The sequence below is a fragment of the Cryptomeria japonica genome, chromosome 6 (assembly GCF_030272615.1).
Source record: "Cryptomeria japonica chromosome 6, Sugi_1.0, whole genome shotgun sequence".
Classification (NCBI taxonomy): domain Eukaryota; kingdom Viridiplantae; phylum Streptophyta; class Pinopsida; order Cupressales; family Cupressaceae; genus Cryptomeria; species Cryptomeria japonica.
The window spans coordinates 229,308,030-229,329,512 of record NC_081410.1 but is presented as its reverse complement, the minus strand read 5'-3'; positions in this window follow the sequence as shown (position 1 = coordinate 229,329,512).

Genomic DNA, 21,483 nt, shown 5'->3' with positions numbered 1-21,483 from the left:
GCATTGTTCTAGTGAGAAGCTTGCATATTTTTATCTGCACTGATGCTTGGGTGCTTCCTCTTAGGGGGAGTAGGAGTGAGTTTCATAGCGGGATTTTTTGCTTGCCTTTATCATTAGTATCTAAGGGGGAGAGAGACTATGTTTATATGTTTATTTTTTTATGTTGTTGGTTGATGTGTCATCAATGACAAAGAGGGAGATTGTTAGCATTACACCATATGTTGTCATTGATGTCAAATCATGTCGTCTGGACTGGATGTGGTATGTTGAGCAACAATATTTGTATGAGATGTTGTTGGGTGTTTGGAGATTTCCCGGATGTCCTCGCTTTTCAAAAGATGTGTTGTTGATATTACTCAGTGCTATTTTTTGGTCTGAATTGATCTAGAAGTCGAGGTTTTTTGTCCAGACATTAAAGTTTTATAAAAGAAATTGTATAGAGTGTGGATAATATTTTTGGATAATGTTTTGGGTCTGGATTTGGTTATGTATGTAATGTGTCGATGTGTTCAATGAGGAACATTGTGATTTGTTCCACTTCTCATTCTTTTCCACCACCAGAATGCTTAGTGGTGACCTATTTTAGATATTTGTCTTGGTCGACTTAGAGGATTATGTTTTCCCAAAGACAATATATGTAGGAGTGTAATCTACATGATTTGTTATGGCTTTTTGTGTTGAAGACATGTGAGATTGAAAGAATTCAGTTGATGTGTAAGTGTTGTGTTATGGATTATTACCGGAAGTAGTTCCGGTAGAGTAGACTATGTTTCAGTGGTAGATTCTCTTTTATCTTTCTCTCTTCAGCAATGATCCTTTTTCTAGGTAGTGAGCCCTCTGACAATGAGCCTTTCTAGGTAGTAAGCCCACCTGCAGTGAACATCTTGGCAGTGAGCCATCATTTATAAAAATACACCTTAACTAGTGTTTCTATATTGAGGATTAGCTTTTTTCTTGGTTTTTCCCTTCTTGGGTTTTCCACATAAATTTTGTTGTTCTATGTGTCTAATATGTTATGTGTGTATGCTTTCATGCTGTACCTATTTTGATTAAATCTATTAGTAGTTTCAAATTTGTGAATGAAAGTTTAAAGAAAAATTTTATTGACAACTGATTCACACCCCCCCCCCTTCTCAGTTGCCTAGATATTCAACAAGTGCATGTGTGTTCCTTGGGTAGGACCTATTCCTTTCTTGAAATAGTATATCTCTTATGAACAAATCTCTCCTTGGAAGTTGTGAAATCCTTCTTATTTTTTCTTTGTTTAGTGGTGTTTGCTTACGATACGATGTCATTCCTTGTGTGAAGTTGTTTTTTTTCTCAAGGATTCCCTTTTATGCAAGAGTTGTGTATCCATGTCTACAACCTATTCTACACTTGTAAATGTATATCTATTGTAAACAAACCCTTCACTTTGGGTAAAAAGTGTGTCATCCTTCATCAAGAATTACTTTCACTTATAAATAGGGGGAAGCTATGAATTCTTAATCTCCTTTCTCTCTTTTGGTCTATGATGTTATCTTTGTTCAAAAATATCCTCTTGGAGGTAGATGTCTTTGAGAAAAGATATCTTCTCCTCTGAGTATTCCCTTTAAACTTGTTGCAAGATATCTCTTTTCCAAATATATTATCCTTGCTTGTAATAGTAATACCTCTTTAGCTTGGATTTATGAACATCGTTGCCTAAAATGATATCTCCATGGTTTTGAAGGTGGGTATCCTTGTTTCTGGCTTCCTTAAGACATCAACATAAGTCTATGTTGACATCTTAAGGGGGGGCCATCACATATCACCCTCTTTGTACTATATTGTACTATGTTTTGTATGTCTTACATGGGGTATTTAAACTCAAAACTAGACAAAACAAATTCTTATACGAGATGCTTCATGTCCGAAACCAAACGCAACATTTTCATATATGTCTTATACAATGTACACATTCTCAAAACTAGATAATTTAACAAAGTATTATACGAGATGTTCCTAAAACCAAGCATATATTTGTCTTTTACAAGGTGCAAACTCTTAAAATTAGACAAAACAAAGCCTTACACAAGATGTTCTCAAAACCACACAGGTTTGCATTTTCATTTCATGTCTTATACAGGTTGTTTCATGCTTGAAACCAAAAAAACTAAATTCTTATATGAGATACTTAATTCCTAAAATTGAACAATGTCATATGTAGTAGGATGAGTGGAACTAGCAAAACACAACTAGACTATTTTGACTCTACTCCAAAATTGGGATCACCTAGCATAACACACCTTGCTATCTTGTGGTGTCCATGTCCTCTTTCTTTTATCTTCACTATGATCTCATAGATTTTCTATTTGTGTATCATGGTTCATCATTTGATGCATGCTCACGCTCTTTTATGTGATCGCTTGTGTTCTTGTGATAGCATTCTGAGAATGAGATTAGTAGTTGAGACATTTTGATTATCAAGGTCTCTTCAACTAGTTGACTTAGAGCCTTTTTGTTTTTAGTGTTTACCCTTCATGTTGTGTGTTCTTGCATGTGATTGTGTGTGTGTTAAGATCCTAATATTGGGGGCTTGGTTCCTCAAAATTAGAAATGTCTTATCTCCTTGTGATCTTGTTCCTAGTTGCTCCTCTCTCTCATCTTTCTAATTTACCATGAGTATTTGCATAGGCTTGTTCTCTCATTTAAGTGAGGGATAAATACAGTGTCATAAATTGTCACCAGTCCAATTTACACCTCATGTTTGTGCTCCCACTTTAGTGTATCCTATCCTCATCCCCTCTCTAGGTCTGATTTGACCCTATTATCCAACTTTGATGTCATGTACACCATTTGGTGGGTCCTACTCTAGGATACCCCTTGGTTACTTATCTTGGTCCTATTTGTAGAAGGACCGAGGTGTGGAACACCCTGGTTAGGTCCAAGGTGCCTCAAAATGCCCTAGTCCCTCTCAAATGGACCCCAATTTGAAATGGGGTAGGATCTATATCTCCTCAATAGCATTTGATTCCTAGGGCTACACATGACCATTGGAGGTCTGCCTAATTAGTAATTTACCTAAGGAACCCTATATAAAGACATCTTATCAATTAATTTTGGCATCCATTACATACCTAAAGTATTTGTGTATCCATGAAGCATCTTCAAAGATTCAAGGCTGCATATTTATCATTCAAGCATTATGGAGCAAAATTACATCAATTCTCATACAAGCATGTGTGTGTGATTATGGTTTTTCATGTCCATGTGTTTTTCATGCCATTACATTCAACATTTGTGATTACATTCAAAGAATATTGCATCATCATCAACAATTGCAGATTTGAGGTATATCTCCCCAACATTTATTTCAGTATTTGCATTATTTTATTTAAGGTTAATTCCTAAAATGGGGTTTGACTTAGGTAAACCCCTATACATAACATCTCTCCCTCTCCTTTTATGTCTAGGAAATAGGTTTATGATTTGTACTCAGGAATTTTGACATGGTCAACGGTGATGAATAGGTCAACTTTTGACTGAGAAAAATTGGAGGACTAGGGCAGATCTATGCTACTTGATCCCAATAAATCAAGGTAAACTTTTAGGAACAGGTCCTAAATATCTTATTTTTCCTAGATCTCAGTTGCTAGCTCTGTGGTACATCTCTAACTTATTGTTTCTATCGATTTACTCTAGTTATCCATGGTTTTGCCCTAATTTCACAATTTGCAATCCATTTAAATCTAGAAAGAGTGAACAAAACCCTAACCAATGAATGTAATCAAAATTCCCACCCTTTCCTTATTTGGATTGAGACTAGATGTATTAGTTTCACCCCTCTTTCAATGTATTGGATAATTTGGTTATTTAGTGTCCTTATCCTATTTGGTTAAACCCTATTTCCAAATTACACCATTACAGTTTCTATCCTACATGGACTACAAAAATGACAGCGAAAGAAAGTGTAGGAAAACAACCACTAAATAATAACTACTACTAAAATAGAGATATCAAAGAAAGAGTGGGTATAATGAAAGAAAAACATTATACTAAAACAATTCAATCTAAAAAAAAAACCATTAACTACTACTCAAGAAAAATAACCATCAGCTGCTACTTGCATCATCTAACATGTTTCGGCTATAATTGCTACAAGAAAATGGATTAAATGGAAGAAGCATTAACTAAACTAGATTTAAAATATCTATCTAAACTAAATGCATGAAATGTAACTAATTAAACTAACATAAATTAAACTAAGAGTAGCTTTACCTCAAGTGGGCCCCTTTGGGTAAGTACTCTCTATGAAGTTACAAAATCACACAACTATTTCAGAATTGCATTATATTTATTCATTATAGGTTCACATTCCTTACTTGTAAAATAAAGATACTATATTAATCACAAAGTTAGTACTCTTTTAATGTTGTATTCAAACTCATTTATACACTCAAACCTAAGACTGATTCTTCTAACTATTGTTCAATCCCCAAATCTAGGAAGAGATTTATTGAATAGATAAAGAAACCATAACCTGAGAAAGAGTCATATTAGGATTAAAATTCATAACAACCATCAAGATATAAATGTGGACTCGAATCAATTCAATTGATTAATAAATAGAACACCTTTAGGTCTTTAAGATCATTATTGAAGATGACCACGTGTGAGTGTCACCCTTGGATAGTTCAGTCCACTTGGAACTGCATTTGACTAAATCAACACTAGCTTTGTCTTTGGTTTTAGGAGTTTACACAATGTTTTGGTGGCAAGAACAATTGCTTATAGTCCAACTGAGGTGATACACAATTAGGTTAGTACATACAACATTATGAATCATTTTACCTATAGTCCAACTGAGTTGTCCTTGGTGCAGAAACTAAGAGATGATTTTGTCAAGAAGGTTTGGACAGTCAAAGAAATTATTGAAACTAAAATGGATCATTTTACCCATCTATTGGAAGATGCGGAGAAAATTGAGTTGAGTGTTCTTGTATCAGATGATTTGATTGGCGCTATTGACCTACTTATACAATGCAATAGCCAACTCACACTGTTGTCTTATACTATCAGTTCCTGGAATTATTTTCTCTTAAAACTCAAAGAAAAGTATAAGGAGATTTTCCCAAAAAAAAGGTAATTAAGGCCTTATTCTTTTTTTCTTAATTAAATTTTTGTTGTTAGGGGGGAGTTGTGTGAATGTATCTTTTTTTTATAACCTTTGTCCTTGATGGAAAAGGGGGTGAGAATGAGAAATTGGGAGAAAATGAGAAGTTTGGCAAAGGGGAGAGTATATGTGAGTAACAAGGATAATTGGAAAAAAATGGAGAGTAATGACATAGGATAGTAAGAAGAAAGGAGGAGAGATGGTTACAAAAGGGAAAGTAAGTGATAAAGGATAATTGTGTTTAAGAGCAATGTTTCTAATAAGTATTTTGAAATGAATAACTTTTTGGGATGTTGCCATCAATGACAAAGGAGGAGATTTTTGGAGTTTTTCCATTGATGATTATGCATTTGGTAAAGGAGAATGTTGTGTATAGGATATACCAACTGTCATTGATGTCAACATACTTGTGTTGACTTGTATTATTATTTCTCTGGGAATTTTGTCTATGTTTGTCATATTTTGCTTTGTGTTGCTCCACAGTTACGAATATGGATTTGTGGTTTGGACAGTATACTTATGAATATCAGATGTACCTATATTCAAGTTTGTATGTGTTATGGATCTTGATAAGGTGATATACATGGTTTGGTAGTTCCGCCAATCAGTTTTTTTGTTCCTCTAAAACATAATAGTTTGTCTAGACATCCACATTTAATCAGTTGATTATTTTTGGTCTTGTGGTTTTGGGACATGATTAAGTATTATAGATAGCTTGTGTATTCTAGTTGACATAAGCTTTTTTTATATCTTGGCCAACCTATGTGGGTGAAATGTAATAAGCATCTTGTGGTAGCATGTAAAATATTTTCTTTGTAAGGCATGTGTGGCCGACTTGAGATATAGATCAGTATATATATGTTATATACTCTTTCAATGATGAGGTAGAGATATAGATGTTTGACATAGCGATTCGATGTGATATGATGCGATGAAACAAATGCAAATAAGAAAAAGAGATAATGAAGTGTGTGAAGTCTGTGTACTAAGCCTTATTGGAACTGTACTCCATGCATACATGAGATGCAACAATAATAGCTCATTTTGTCTACTTGTTCTCTTATGGGCAGTAATCCCCTTTGGCAGTGAGCCTTCATCTTTTGGGTAGTGAGCCTTAGGCAATGAGCCTTGCCGTGAGCATTTTATAATATTTTATAACTAGTTATATTATATTGAGAGTTAACCCTTTGAGTGTTTTTTCCTTAATAGGTTTCCATGCAAAAAACTTGGTGTTATCTTGTGTATGTTGTTATGGATGTTGTCTCTAATTCTGCTACTTATTTTATCATTCATTTCTTTTCATTACATGCTTATTGATGTGAATCTACAAAGTGCAAATTGGGTTGATTTTAATTGTTGAAAAAGGAATATCAATTCACCCCACCCCCTATCAATATTCCAGCTATTCAATAATAGTACCACCTTATCCATAATATATAGGATCAAGAAGAAAGCACCAGACATATTTTAGACCTCATCCTCACACTTTCAATACTAATGTAATTATTCATGCTTCTTCGTAATTTCAAGGAAAGTAGTATGTTGCAAGAGGATCCTGCCCTCCTATTTCTTACCAACCTTTTTTGATTCCTTTCATTCATCCTTATGTTCAACCAACAAATGATGAAAATAAATTGACATTTGGTGACACCTCAATTTCTTCTTCATAATATCCCTATTGCACTACACAAAATCAGAATATAAAATAATGTAGGAGACAACATCGTGTTCTAGCTCTTTAGCTTACTAAAGCACGTAAACCTTCCCCTAACAATCCTTCTCATATGTAGTTAGGCCTTAGATTGACCCCTTACCTATCCTTTCCTTCCTCAACCCCTAAGCTGACCTCTCCTAATCTTGAAATTTGTCTTTGGCAACTCAAGGGAAAGCTAAGTGTTTGTCACCTTCACCCTTCATCAAGTGTAGAGGTTCCTTCTACTTATATAGTTGACAATGCTTACAATACTATTTAAAACACTCTAACACTACATATTATGATATATTTAGGCGATGATTTGAATGGCATGGTTGAAAAATATGATAGCAATACAAAATTATCCATAATCTTTTCCATATTAATGAATTTAGCTTTTGATGGCACACATGTTGATCCTACTTTGGAAAGTGATCCTTCATGAATTGAACCAAGTAATTATCCTAGTATTGTGATTTTCATAATCCCTTTGGTAGTTTTCTTGCTATCTCTTTATGATCAACAAGATTGGTAGGGCAGATGATTTTTTATAGATGGCTCATAGGTTTGTACCCTTTATATGTTTTATGTTTTGCTTGCTCAAATATTATTCACTATAATGTCTTGATTGTTGTGTATGTTGTTTTATTATTTCTGTTTGGATGACCCTTGATGTTCTCTTGGCACTTGCATATAAAGGGAACACGTCTATTAGGAACAATTGCTTCTGCTTCGACTGAGGCCCTACACAATCAAGTTAGTACATACAACATTGTGAATCATAACAATCAACCATTTCCATCCGCAAAATTCACAATTTAAATTATATATATATATATATATATATTAATCAAACATATTAAGAGTGCTTAGATAAAGGCTTAATAGTATGATAAGTCAATATATGACTAAGGTTTTCAATGTTTATGCCATGAAACTTAACTAAACTTTATAGTGTAGCTTATAAAAGGTAGACAAAATAATGACATATCACATCCTACCCTTTCTACTATAACCCTTCATGTCTAGGTCAAACCCAAAAGCCTAGATGTACGAATTGTCATAATTTCAACCTCAAACTAATTTTGATTGAGGTTGGGTCATCCTTGACTCACCTCCATGAAGGTAGTTCCTTCCATGATCCATAAGTATTTAAATTTTTTGGTTGAAATAAAAGTGTATATTGTTCATCATATTGGATTTTGACTCTTGCCGCACCATGGAGACTTTTCACTTGATTACCTTTGCCCTTATCTAGCTAACCCTCCTAAACCTCATGAATACTTTTTGTTCTTATCCTACCACATATTCAAATCTATTAAGATTGCCTAATTGTTTTCCCCTAGCTGCTCTAGCCCCATTTCAACTGCACCCCTAAGGATCCTTCATCTTTTGTTACTATATCAATAGTTTCTCATGTCTAACAGGTAGTAAATGAAACACTGAACAAAGATGGTATCCTTCCCTCACACCAAAATTTTAGTGTTTATGCCACAATTCTAGCCCATCCATAATCTATAGGATCAAGAAGCAAGAACCAAACACATTTTAGAACTCATCCTCACACTTTCAATACTAATGTCATACATCCTGCTTCTTCATAATTTCAAGGAAATTATTATGTTGCAAGTGGATCCTACCCTCCTATTGCTTCCCAACCTTAGGTGATTCCTTTCATCCATCCTTATGTTCCACCAACAAAGGATTAAAATGAATTGACGTTGGGTGAAACCCCAACTTCCTCCTCACAAGCTCCCTACCACACTATACAAAATTGAAATGTAAAAGAATGTAGGAGACAACATCATATTTTATCTCTTTTCTTTCCTCAACCCCTAAGCCTACCTCTCCTAATCTTGAACCTTATCTTTGGCAACTCATCTGAAAACTTAAGTGTTTTTCACCTTCCCCTTCCTCAACCCCTAAGCCTTCCTCTCCCAATCTTGAACTTTAACTTTGGCAACTCAATTGAAAGCTAAGTGTTTGTCACCTTCACCCTTCCTCAAGTGTAAAGGTTCATTTTACTTCTATACTTGATAATGCTCACAATATTGTTTAAAGCACTATAACACCACCTATTGTGATATATTTATATGATGATTTTGATGGCATGGTTGAAAAATATGATAGTGATACATAATTATCCATAATCTTTGCCATATTAATGAATTTAGCTTTTGGTGGCACGCATATTGATCCTTCTTTGGAGATTGATCCTTCATGCATTGAACCAAGTAATTATCCTATTATTGTAATTGTCGTAGTCCTTTTGGTACCTTTCTCACTATCTCTTTATGATTAGAAAGATTAGGAGGGAAAATGATGTTTTATAGATGGCTCATAGGTTTGTAGCATTTGTGTGTTTTTCATTTTACTTGCTCAATTATTATTTCATGTGATGTGTTAATTAGTGTGTATTTTGTTTTGTTATTTCTCTTTGGATGACGCTCGATGCTCTCTTGGAACTTGGATACAAAGAGAACACATATGTTGGGAATAATTTTTTCTAGTCTGACTGAGGTGCTACACAGTCATCCTAGTACATACAACATTGTGAATCATAACTATAGATCAGGAATTCGATTAACATCAAAGAAAATAGATATTAGCCAACCACAAAGCCAAATTGCAATGAAATAAATCCTAATTACAATCAATAGAAGAATTGAAAACAAGACACTCAAAATAAATGAAAATCCATCACCAATGCCTCTTTCAATTGACCTCCATTGTTCTCCTTTCTCCTCCAAATAGCAGATTTGTGTGGATCTCACCTACAAGTGCAAAAACATGAAGCAAGATTGATTTTGATAGTGCAAGGATACTAGAAGCGTGGTTGATTGATTCAATCCTTTGATTGAAGAAACTCATCCAATTTATAGACAAATTGGAGAGAGGACAAGATTAGCATGAAATTGATATTAGAGGCAATTGATTTCAAAAATGGCAAAATTGAGTTGAAGAAAGAAGGTTATGACACCTTCTATGTCATGAATTATGACATATTGCCAATGCAAAGGTTAGAGGACTAAAATCCTATGACATCTTGCTATGCCAATGGTATGATGCATGAGAAATTCATGCTTCCACCGAAGCACAAAAATAGGGAGAGACTAGAGAGAAATTGATTAGGTGGAAAATGAATTTAGCAAATTGGAAAATGAGGTGGAAATTAGGAATTAGGAAAATTAGAAATGATGAAATAGAAATTAGGAATTAGGAAAATTAGAAATGATGAAATAGAAATTAGGAATTAGGAAAATTAGAAATGATGAAATAGAAATTAGGAATTAGGAAAATTAGAAATGATGAAATAGAAATTAGGTGAATTAATTAATAGGTTTTCATCCATTAATTAATTCATGAAAGAGACCTAGGACTAAATAAATAGATTTATTTAACCCACAAAGAAGAAGAAAAGGATTAAATGAACAAATCATAAAACCCTAGAAATAAGAGGACAAGGAATTAGGTCAAGACAACAAGAAATTAATGTAGGTTTGATCATGATTCTAATTGACAAAGGACCAATGTTGATAAATGATTGAGATTGGTTGACAAAAATCAATGACAAATTGACCAAGATTGACAAGGAGATCAAATTGATAGGTGCCAATTGATGAGGAAGAATGACTAATTGATCCAAATTGACATGATTGAAAAGGACAAGGATCGATGACGAATCGATCGCAAAATGACAAGATTGACAAGGACAAGGATCGATGACGAATCGATCGCAAAATGATGAGATTGACAAGTTGGTAATCGCAAATGATTACTAACAAGCTAAAGATGATTGAAAGATTGACAAGAGGAAAAAACCCTAATTCTATCATCAATTAGAATTGACGATATCCAAAATGATGATAAATGAGCACGCACATTGATGCGACAGGATAAGATCGACCAAAATCATGACTGAAGATTGTTATAGACAAGACCTAATTTGAAAGCGATAAAAATGAGGAATGTAGAAGAAGGACTCGATGCTCGCAAATGATAAATACCAAATGCGCAACATAGAAGAAATGTTAATGTGACGCAAGAACCCTAAAATAAGGCAATGCGCAAATGTTAAAGAATGACTCCACAAGCGTTGACCATTTTTAGATGTCTACAATAACAATCAACCATTTCTATCCATAACATTCACAAGTAAAAGCATATATATGTATTATATTAGATAAATTAATCAAACATATTAAGAGTGCTCGGATGAAGGCTTAATAGTATGATAAGTCAAACTATGACTAAATTGTGTAATGTTTATGCCATGAAACTTAACTAAAGTCAGTAATTTAGCTTATAAGAAGTAGGCAAAATAAGTACCTATCACATCCTACCCTTGATACCTTAACCCTTCATGTCTAGGTTAGACCCAAAAGCTTGGCTGTACTCATTGCCATAATTCCAAACTCAAACTAATTTCAAGTGAGGTTGGTTCATCCTTGACTCTCCTTGATGAAGTTAGTTCCTTCCATTATCCATAAGCATTTAATTTTTTTGGTTCAAGGTGAAGTGTATATTGTTCATCACAATGGATTTTGATTCTTGCCTCACCATGGAGAATTTTCACTTGATTACCTTTGCCCTTATCTAGCTAACCCTCCTAAACCTCATGAAGACTTTTTTTTCTCATCCTATCACAAATTCAAATCTAGTAATATTTCCTAATTGTTTTCCCCTAGTTCCCCAAGTCCCATTTCAATTGTATCCCTAAGGATCCTTCATCTTTTGTGGCTACATCAATAGTTTCTCATGTCTCACGAGTAGTGACTAAAACACTAACCAAATATGGTATCCTTCCCTATCACCAATGTTTTGTGTTTATGTCATGGTTCTACCTCATCCATAATAAATAGGATCAAGAAGAAAGCACCAAACACATTCTAAATCTTATCTTCACACTTTCAATACTAATGTCATTCTTCATGCTTCTTCATAATTTTAAGGAAAGTAGTATGTTGCAAGAGGACCCTACCCTCCTATTTCTTCCCAACCTTCAATGATTCCTTTTATTCATCCTTATGTTTCACCAATAGAGGATGGAAATAAATTGATGCTGGGTGACACCTCAATTTCCTATTCACAAGCTCCCTACTGCACTATACAAAACCAAAATGTAAACAACTTGTTGAATCAAGTAAACCTTCCTCTAATAATCCTTCTCCTATGTAGTTGTACCCTAGATTTACCTCTTAGCCATATTTTCCTTCCTCAACCCTCTGGATTACCTCTCCTAATCTCAAACCTTACCTTTGGAAACTCATCTGAAAGCTTAAGTGTATGTCACCTTCCCTCTCGTCAAGTCTAAAGGTTCCTTTTACTTTTGTAGTTGACAATGGTCACAATACTATTTAAAGCACTATAACACCGCCTATTGTGATATATTTAGATGATTATTTTGATGGCATGGTTGAAAAAGATGAGAGCAATACAGAATATATCAATAAATTTATCTTTTGTTGGGATGTATGTTTATCCTTCTTTGAAGAGTGAGCATTCATGCATTAAACCAATTAATTATCCTAGTATTTTAATTTCTATAGTCCCTTTGGTACCTTGCTCACTATCTCTTTATGATCAACAATATTGGGAGGGTAGATGATTATTTATAGATGGCTCAAAGGTTTGTACCCTTTGTGTTTTTTGTGTTTTTCTTGCTCAATTGTTATTCCCTATGATATGTTGAACGGTGTGTATGTTATTTTGCTATTTCTCTTTGGATGACCCTTGATGCTCTCTTTACAATTAGATACAAAGAGAACATATTTGTTGGGACAATATTCTATATGCATCTTCATTCTTCAATTTTTCATAAATCTACTTTTTTTGTAAATGTGCTTTTGTTTTGTCTTTTAGGGATGATGCAAAGGTTTGATGCATTTAGATCTATTCTATGTTGACCCAAAAGTTTTTTTTGGTTAATTTTGTGCTCTTCATCCTTTGTGCTCCTAGTTCCATTATATTTGGGGGATGAGGTCAATTAAAAATAGTCATATTGATATACATTATTTAATCACATATTGATACTGAGCTTAGGTCTTTGTATCTCTTAGGTGCTCTAGTGTGATCTTGTTTGAATGTATGTAGTATCAACTCGATTTGCCTTTGTTGGGGGTAGCTGATTATGGCCATTTGATTGTCTTTACATGTATTGTTGTTTCTACCTTAAGGAGAAGTGCTCATAGTTATCATTAGCAATTACTTTAATATGGAGGAACGCATTCACTATATGTTTCACTTTGTGCACACACTAGACAAAGCTGGTTATGTCCTGATAGTACTTTTTTATCATCTTGTTTGTTTATCAGAGTTATCCAGTAAACAACATGTTTTACTTGCCTCATGATTTATAATAATATAGGCATGAAACTCACCTTGTAATACCCCTTCCATGTTTGTCATTTATCTTGCTACTATTAGACTCTTGGTGACTTTATGGGTGTGTGGTTAAATCTTTTTGTTTAGTGTGTGTGAGCATATCTATTTATTTAATGTTGATGATATTTCTATGTTTCAAGACATACTTACGTTATGATGTTTATGATGCTTCACCATGATATTAGGATGTAAAGTGGATAACTTGATCCTAGTGACTCCCCACCTAGGAGAGAGAAAGGAAGCCACTGGGATGATTTTCACTTAGAGGAACTCTACATTCAAAAGAGGGGCTTGAATCCACTAGATCCAAATCCAAGGGAAACAAGGATGTGAATTCCAAATGGATTGCAAGGGTTGAAGTGTGATTTACCCTCTTTTGTAAATGAGAAAGTTGACTTGTTGACTATACAGAAAAGGGAGAGGAAATGAGTGAAATGAGGAGCTACCAATATGGATCGCATTGTAACTTCGGCTCTTAGCTAATTAGGCTGATACAAATCTGCCCTACAAATTTGGAGAAAATTCATCGGGACCGTGGCTGGAATGTACATGGTCCTCCACAAAATCTGCAAAACGAAGAGTTATTTTGTCTCTACAAATGAAGCCCAAACCTGCAATTAGAGTTGCGCACCTGCAACGTACACACAAAAAAGAGAGAAAGAATGGTTGTGGATAGGGGTTTGCCTTAGTCAAACCCCAGTTGAGGAATAAACCTTGAAACAAATTAATTGCAAATGCTTGAATGTAAACAATGGAAATGTATACCTTGTAGATCTGCAACTTATTGATGATGATTGTTTTGCTTCTTTAATGTAACCACAAATATCATATGAAATGGTATGTAACATGAAAAAACCCTAACACACACACATGCTTGCAAATGAATGTTGTAATGTTGCTCCAATGGATGAATGAAGAAGACTTAAATGCTTAAATGCTTGATGATGACCTTGAAATCTGGTATATTATCCTTATGCCTCCTATCCTCCTAAATGATGGAATTTAATCCCCTTTTACACATGCCTCAAGGATTAATTTTCAACCACCGAAGGCTGAAAAAGAGCAATTACAAACCCCGAAGGTAAATTATGCATAGGGGATCGGGCAAACCTAACTTAGGGCCACCTTAAGGGGTGAGGATAGGGGCGCCATGCCCCTATCTTGATTTATCTTGGGGCTCGAATAGGGTCTAGACTAGCCACAGGTATTGAAGGAGGAAGGGTGAAGGGGTGAGAATGGAAAAACAGGTCTTGGTTAGGGAAGGAGATTTCATCGCCAAGGTGAGGACCTAAAATGTGGTTAAAATTGTAGGGGTCGCAATTTTATGACACTACACTTATCCCCCACTTTAGTGGGAGTATGGCCTATGCCAATACTGTCGGTAAAGTAGAAGAAAAGGATAGATGAAGATGAGGGTTGTGGAGCAATACCACAAGGAGTATAAGACACCACTAATATTGAGGATCAAAAAGCCCCCAATCTTAGGGTCTCAACTCACGCCAGCATATGCAAGAGAACACAAAACAAAAAGGAACAAGACACACAAAATAAAGACAAAGCACAAAAGACACACAACAAGAACAAGACACAAGATGACAAACCAACTAGTCGAAGAGACCTCGATACTCACATGTCTCAACAACAAATTAGGACACAAAGACCAATGACGTTACATAAACACAAGCAATCACATAAAAGAGCAAAGCTACCATCATCCATGAACTATCAATAGTAAAACTATGTGTTCATGAGAGGAAGAAGAGAGAGAACATGAATTCACGCTTTGGTGATCCATGAGAAGAAAGGAAAAGAAGAAAGAAACCATGGACGTCTCACCCCTAAAACTAGGTGATCCATGGAGAGGACATGGAAAATCTCTCCCCTATAGCATGTATAGACGATCCATGTAAAGAGAGAGAGTGAGAATACCATTAGTTCCACTCAACCTCATGTATGTGTGTGCAAGTGAGGTTCGAAGTGCCTCATAGGAGTCTATGCCTAAGTACGCTACAACCTATATACAATGTATAGTACAAGTGTCAAGAAAGGTGCGACATCTCGCTCTAAGAGTTTGTGCTCTAGTTCTGAGAATAATCACCCCACATAAAAGAAAAGTGGCATCATCTTTCTCTAAGAGACCGTTCTCTGGTTCCGAGAATGACCCACTGTACAAGAGAAAAGTAATGACATCTTTCTCTAAGAGGTTTCCCTTTGGTTCCAAGAATGTCTCACTGTACAAGAAAAGTGACTGCATCTTACTCTAAGAGGCTTCCCTCTGGTTCCAAGAATTTCCCACTGTACAATGCATGAGATAAGTATAGTACAAAGAAGCAATGTGGTTGCTCCCCCCCTTAAGATGTCAACATAGGTTGATGTTGATATCTTAAGGAAACTAGAACAAGCATACCTACCTTCATTACAAAGAAGATATTTGCTATGCAACAATATCATAAATCCAAGCTAAAGAGGGAATACTCTTCAAGCAAGGGTAAGATATTTGAAAAGAGATATCTTATTTTAAGTGTAAAGTTGATCCTTGGAGGAGAAGAGATCTTTGTTCAAAATACATCTACCCCCAAGAGGATTTGTTTTAGAAAAATATAACATCTTCTAGAACAAATCAAAGGAGAGAACAAGAATGCAATCCTTCCTCCTATTCCTAGTTGAAAGGGATTCTTGATGAGGGATGACTCACTTTTAGCCCCTAAAGCGATGGGTGAATTTATCATAGATGCACATTACCAAGTGTAAAAGAGGTCGTATTCAAAGAATAACACCTCTTGTATAAGAGAGAATCCTTGAGTGAACAACAATAATTCCACACAAGGAATGACATCAAGTAATAGAACTCACACCATCCACTTAATAGGGAAAAGTGGATCCCTAGAGAAAGAGAGAGAGAAGGATCATTGCCCCCCAGTCTAAGGGACGATGAGAAGAGCTTACACAATCTACTAGAGAGAGATCAAACATAAGCAAATGTCCAATGAACTTATATGAACACATGCAAGAAAAGACATTAGTAAATGTAAAATACACATCTCAAGAAGTGGTAATCTTTGAAAGGAAAAAAGCATCATATATTCCCCAAGGGGGATTAATCATAAAAGAATACCATTGTAAGAAATTATAATCACATATGAAAAATGAAGCCCCTAAAAGAAATAATGATAAGAAAGAAAAGAGAAAGGAGTTAAAATCCTTGCCCCCCAAGTGAAGAGAAAAAGGAGAAACATTACACATTTTCTGATGGTGATTAATTTCAAGTGATAAGTCATCCTAGTGGAACAAATCCTTTCAAGGAAGGGATACATACTTCTCAAGAGAGCATTCCCTACAAAGGGGCATATCATACTTGCAAATAATCGAAATCATAGAAGAGGTAAGATTTCCAAGAGAATGAAGGAAAGAGAAGAAGTGGAGTACTCATTAAAGATGCCCCTCTCCAAGCAAAGAGGAAAAGCAAAGAACAATTATATGCTCACATAAGAATAACCCTATGCAAGAAAAAGAGATCTAATAATGAATAATGCACAAAGATAGAGATAAATGTATAAAAACAAGAAGAAAAATAGGCTTCATGTTACTGCCTCAAAGTATGTTAAAGTGAAACAATACCACCACTAATGATTAAGAGCTCCCGTTAAATGGGCTAATTATGCCATAGGGTGAAGAGCAACATGAAGGGAAAAGAAGTGCTAGGGCACTATGTTTTTATCAAGAAATATAGTTAGATTTGTTGTGATACAAATTTGTGCAAGATCATCTTGCAGTTCAACAAACTTCTTAAATGCATAACATTTTCCAAGAGAATGTGAATATGAATCATGAAAAATGCAAATATTCAATACCTTTCACTTGCTTAAGATTAATGTTTTTCTTTTGAGGAGGAAAGGAAATGTTCTTGTCATTTTTCAACCTCCAATAGATTCTTGTAGCTAATCTGTCAGGATGGTAAATATCATCTTGCCATAAAGGAGAGGGTTTGTTGGAAGAAGAAGTTTCATTATCCACAATTCTAATTTTGCCACTATCTATGCCATCTTGAATAGATTTTTGAAAATCAAGGCAATCATCTGCATTATGATCATGTGTTTGATGAAATGAAAAAAAAGGATGCTTTGAAGAAGAAGCATTATTGCGCGCTCTCTTGATTTGTTGTTTTTGAAGGTAATCTTGAAAGTTTTGAAGCCTAAGGAATTCGTCCATAGAAAGAAGGGTACCACTTCCTAGGCCTCTTATAGTAGTTTGTGTAGGAGGATTTATAGGGACACAAATTCCATGCTCAAATTTCCCAATTCCTTGTCCTTTAAAACCTTGTTTTGTAATTATGTGAAATCCACGACTATAAGAATGTTGCAATTGACTAGATGGAGGAATAAGATCATGAATTTCTTTGAAATCTGATGTGTAAGGAAGTAGAAAAGGATTTGTAGATGAAGGAGGAGTATCATGTGAAATGAAAATGTCTTTTCCTTTATCAATCTTATCCTTTTGGGGAGATTTGGAAGGAACATCTTCATCATCTAAAAGCTCATTTTTACTTATTTCTATGTGAGGGAAAGGTCATGAATAAAATGCATGACATCATCCTCCATACATAGACTTTGATGATGAAGATAGGTCTTAGGAGAATAAGGAGAATCTAAAGATGTAAGAATGTTGATGTTGTCATATTGCCCCCCTTGCTCAAGGGTATGCATATGAGGAGAAGATGGGTCCATATTACTTTCCAAAGTTTTCTCTCTTCTAGAAAGATCATTGGGTAAAGCATTAGATCTCATTTCATCCACAAGAGATACCCTAGGAGAGGTACAAAGGTTAGAATTTCTAGGTTTAGTATCTACAAAAGATTTAAGGTGATTAACATAGGAAATGCATTTTGTTAACAACACCACCATTATGCAACATAAATGATACATGAAAGCTTTGAGATCAAATTGAAAAGAAAATAATTTGGAGATCCTAACAACACAATATGACCAAGTGCTATGAATAAAGAGAAGCAACAGGAAATCAAAGAAACTCTTATCCGACACATGAATGTAGTAAATTTATGCAAAAAGCAATGTAATCACATGTGAAAGAGCAAGTAAATCCAATTTATTAATTGCCATTAAAAGTCTCTTAAGTGAAATCTGAATTTGTTGGAAAAGCATATCTAAAATTAGGACATTTTTTATGAAAATTAATTTTAAGATGTGAATTTGATGAATTTTGAATTTGTGTTCGACCTTAGAGAGTGTTAAAATTTATAAAGTACGCTGATTTTCTAGATTTGAGCAGAAAAATACAGTCAATTTCGTCTCTCAAAATTTCAGGAAAAAAGTTGAGGACCGTGGCGAGAGCGCACACGATCCAACCAACTTTTTTCAATTTTTTTAGGAATGATAGAAATTATGATTTTAATGTGGAAACCAAACAAATAGCCGATTTGGAGATGTCTAGATCGGTCAAAATTGCAATCAAAGGTCGAAAATAGAAGAATCTTAAAAATTAGGGTTTTATGATTTAACCATTGAATTTTCAGAATAAAGAGACAAGTTTGAATTGCAATTTTGAAATAGAAATCAGATCTGTAACAAGCAATTAGAATTTTACACCTCACAAGCTTAATTTTCTCAAAATGAAAAATTAGGGCTTTTAGGCAATTAACCTCTAAAATTTGCAAATAGATCAAACTTGAAAATGAAATTTTGAAATTCAAATTGCAATTAATCAGATCTAATAATGAGAAATAAAAATTAATTTGTATGATGTCGGGTTCACCAAAATGTAAAGTGGAAAATTGGATCCTAGTGACTCCCCAATTAGGAGAGAGAAAGGAAGCCACTAGGATGATTTTCTCTTGGAGGAACTTGTTGGTATTTTGATGATTATGTTGTGATTGTCATTGATGGACACACACTTGCTATGAGATCACTTTGAGAATGTATGAATTATGCTCAACCGGTAATTGTTCTAAACCGGTATCATGTTGTAGTCTTTAGACTACTATTGTTATGCAAAAAGTGTTTACCGATCTCAAGCGGTATTAAGACCCAAGCGGCATAGAGAGATCAAGCGGTTTAAGGATCTCAAGTGGAGCAGAGCAAAGGAGCCAGAAGCGGCAATTATCTTTTTCCCAGTCTTCAATTTTTGTCAACCGGTAATCCGTTAAACCGGTATTACTCTGAGTCACCAACTGGTAACCGGAAAGTTGGACAAACCGGTAATACTCTGTGATGAGTTACCATCCACCAACACTTTGATGATGATTTTGTGTTGTGTTATCAAATGTGTCTAGATACAATGAACCTAGGAACTTGCAATGTAATCCTATTGGACTGGCATGAAATCAGATTCCTCTTAAGGACATCATGTCTAGGGTTTTAAGATATGTGTGTAGCTGATAGGGTTTGTGGTGGTTGATGAGCTCTTGAATGTGTGATCTTAACTGAGAAGATCAAGTCTGTGAGTTGTAACAGAGTAAGGAGTTACTGAAGACTGAAGTAATGCTAAAATGCATTAGCTATGAGCTACAATGGATCTAATCAAGCAGATTGTGCCATTTGCTAGATCATTCACTTGTTGATTACTCACATCTTTGACAAGTTAGAAACCCTTAACCGGGTAGGCCCAGAAAAGCCTTTGTAAATCCTCTAACAAGGTGGTTCACATCTGTGGATCTGAAATCCTCTCACAAGGTAGTCTTTAATCAGACTTATCTCCTAACATAGATTGAGATTCCTAATAGGATCTGTTCTAGTAAAGAACATTGTATGACCTTAACCGGTCTGGTTACTATTCTGCAGATAGTTACTTGTGAGTTTCATCTCACCGTGGTTTTTCCCATTGGGTTTCCACGTCAAAATCTCTTGTGTTATGGTGATTGTGCTTCTATGAGTGAATGCATTATTTGCTATTTGGTTTTCATGTGTGTTAACCGGTTTGTTTGCTAAACTATTTTACTGGTTTACTGCTAGACTATTAAAGTGTTTAAGTACAGTATTTTTTGGTATACTAATTCACCCCCCCCCTTAGTATTCATCAATTGGAATTAGAGCCAACCTTTCTATAATTCTAACCACTTGGAAAGAGATATGGGGGAATACACTATGAGGGAACTTGCTCATCAGCTCACTTAGTCTGAGCAAGCCTATGATGAACTTATGGATAAGGCCTCATGGGCAAAAAGAAGAGAGCATGCTGAAAAAATGATGGAGCTAACTGAAAATAGTTCCTCTAATGAAGCGGACATGGAAGCCCTAATTTAAGAAGTTGAAAAACTGAATGAGTCCAATGCCAACCTAAGAAGGGAACTTGAAGGCCTAGCCATCAGAATGTGTCAAGAGCTTGAGAACTGGAGGAAAGTTGAAGATCTGGTAAAAGACAAAGATCATGAGATCTCCAAGCTGAAGCAAGAGATCAGTGCACTTACCACTCATCTTCATGGAAGCAAAATGGAAAAAGAAGAAGTGCAAGGTGAACCAAACATGGCTATCTCTGAGAATGCAACCTTGAAGGAATCCAATGCTACCATTTCTAGAGAACTCACTGAGTCAAAGGAAATACTTGCCAAATTCAATAAGAGCTCTGTCAGGCTAAAGCAGAATCTTGAATTAGCTAAACTGGTAAAGAATACCAATGGAATTGGTCTCTCTAAATATGAGGAAGGTGAGACCTCTGGAACAAAAAGTGGAGAATCAAAGAAACAACTGGCATCAAAGGATAAAGGTAAGCAAAAATACAAACCTGTTTGCTTTAACTGTCTCAATGAAGGACACACTACTAATGTATGTAGAAGTAAGGCTTACATTAATTTTCCTTATTTTCTAAATGATAAGCCTAGATCCAATTGATTCAATGGTAATTGTTATGCATGCAACAAGTTTGGGCATAGAGCATTTGAATGCAGGTCTGTCAGGCACAATACCGGAAGGTATCCTCAAAGGAATCAAGGAGTTTTTCCTGAACCCTCTAGGAATCGGAACCCAAACTGGTTTAATACCTATAGTCATCAATCAGGTAGCAGTGGTTATCAAGCGGCAACCAGATGGAGAGAAATTTGTATGATTTGCCATGGTCATGGTCACATTGTTGCAACATGCAAAAGGAAGAATGGAAACATGAATAATGGACCTTGGAGAGCACCTGGAATGGTTTGCTATCATTGCAACAAACCAGGTCATTTAGCAAGATTTTGCAGAAGTAGAAAGAGTATATCGGATGATATACTGGTCACACTGGAAGAAAAAAATCGATGTTGAAATTGTTCAAGTAGATATGAAGA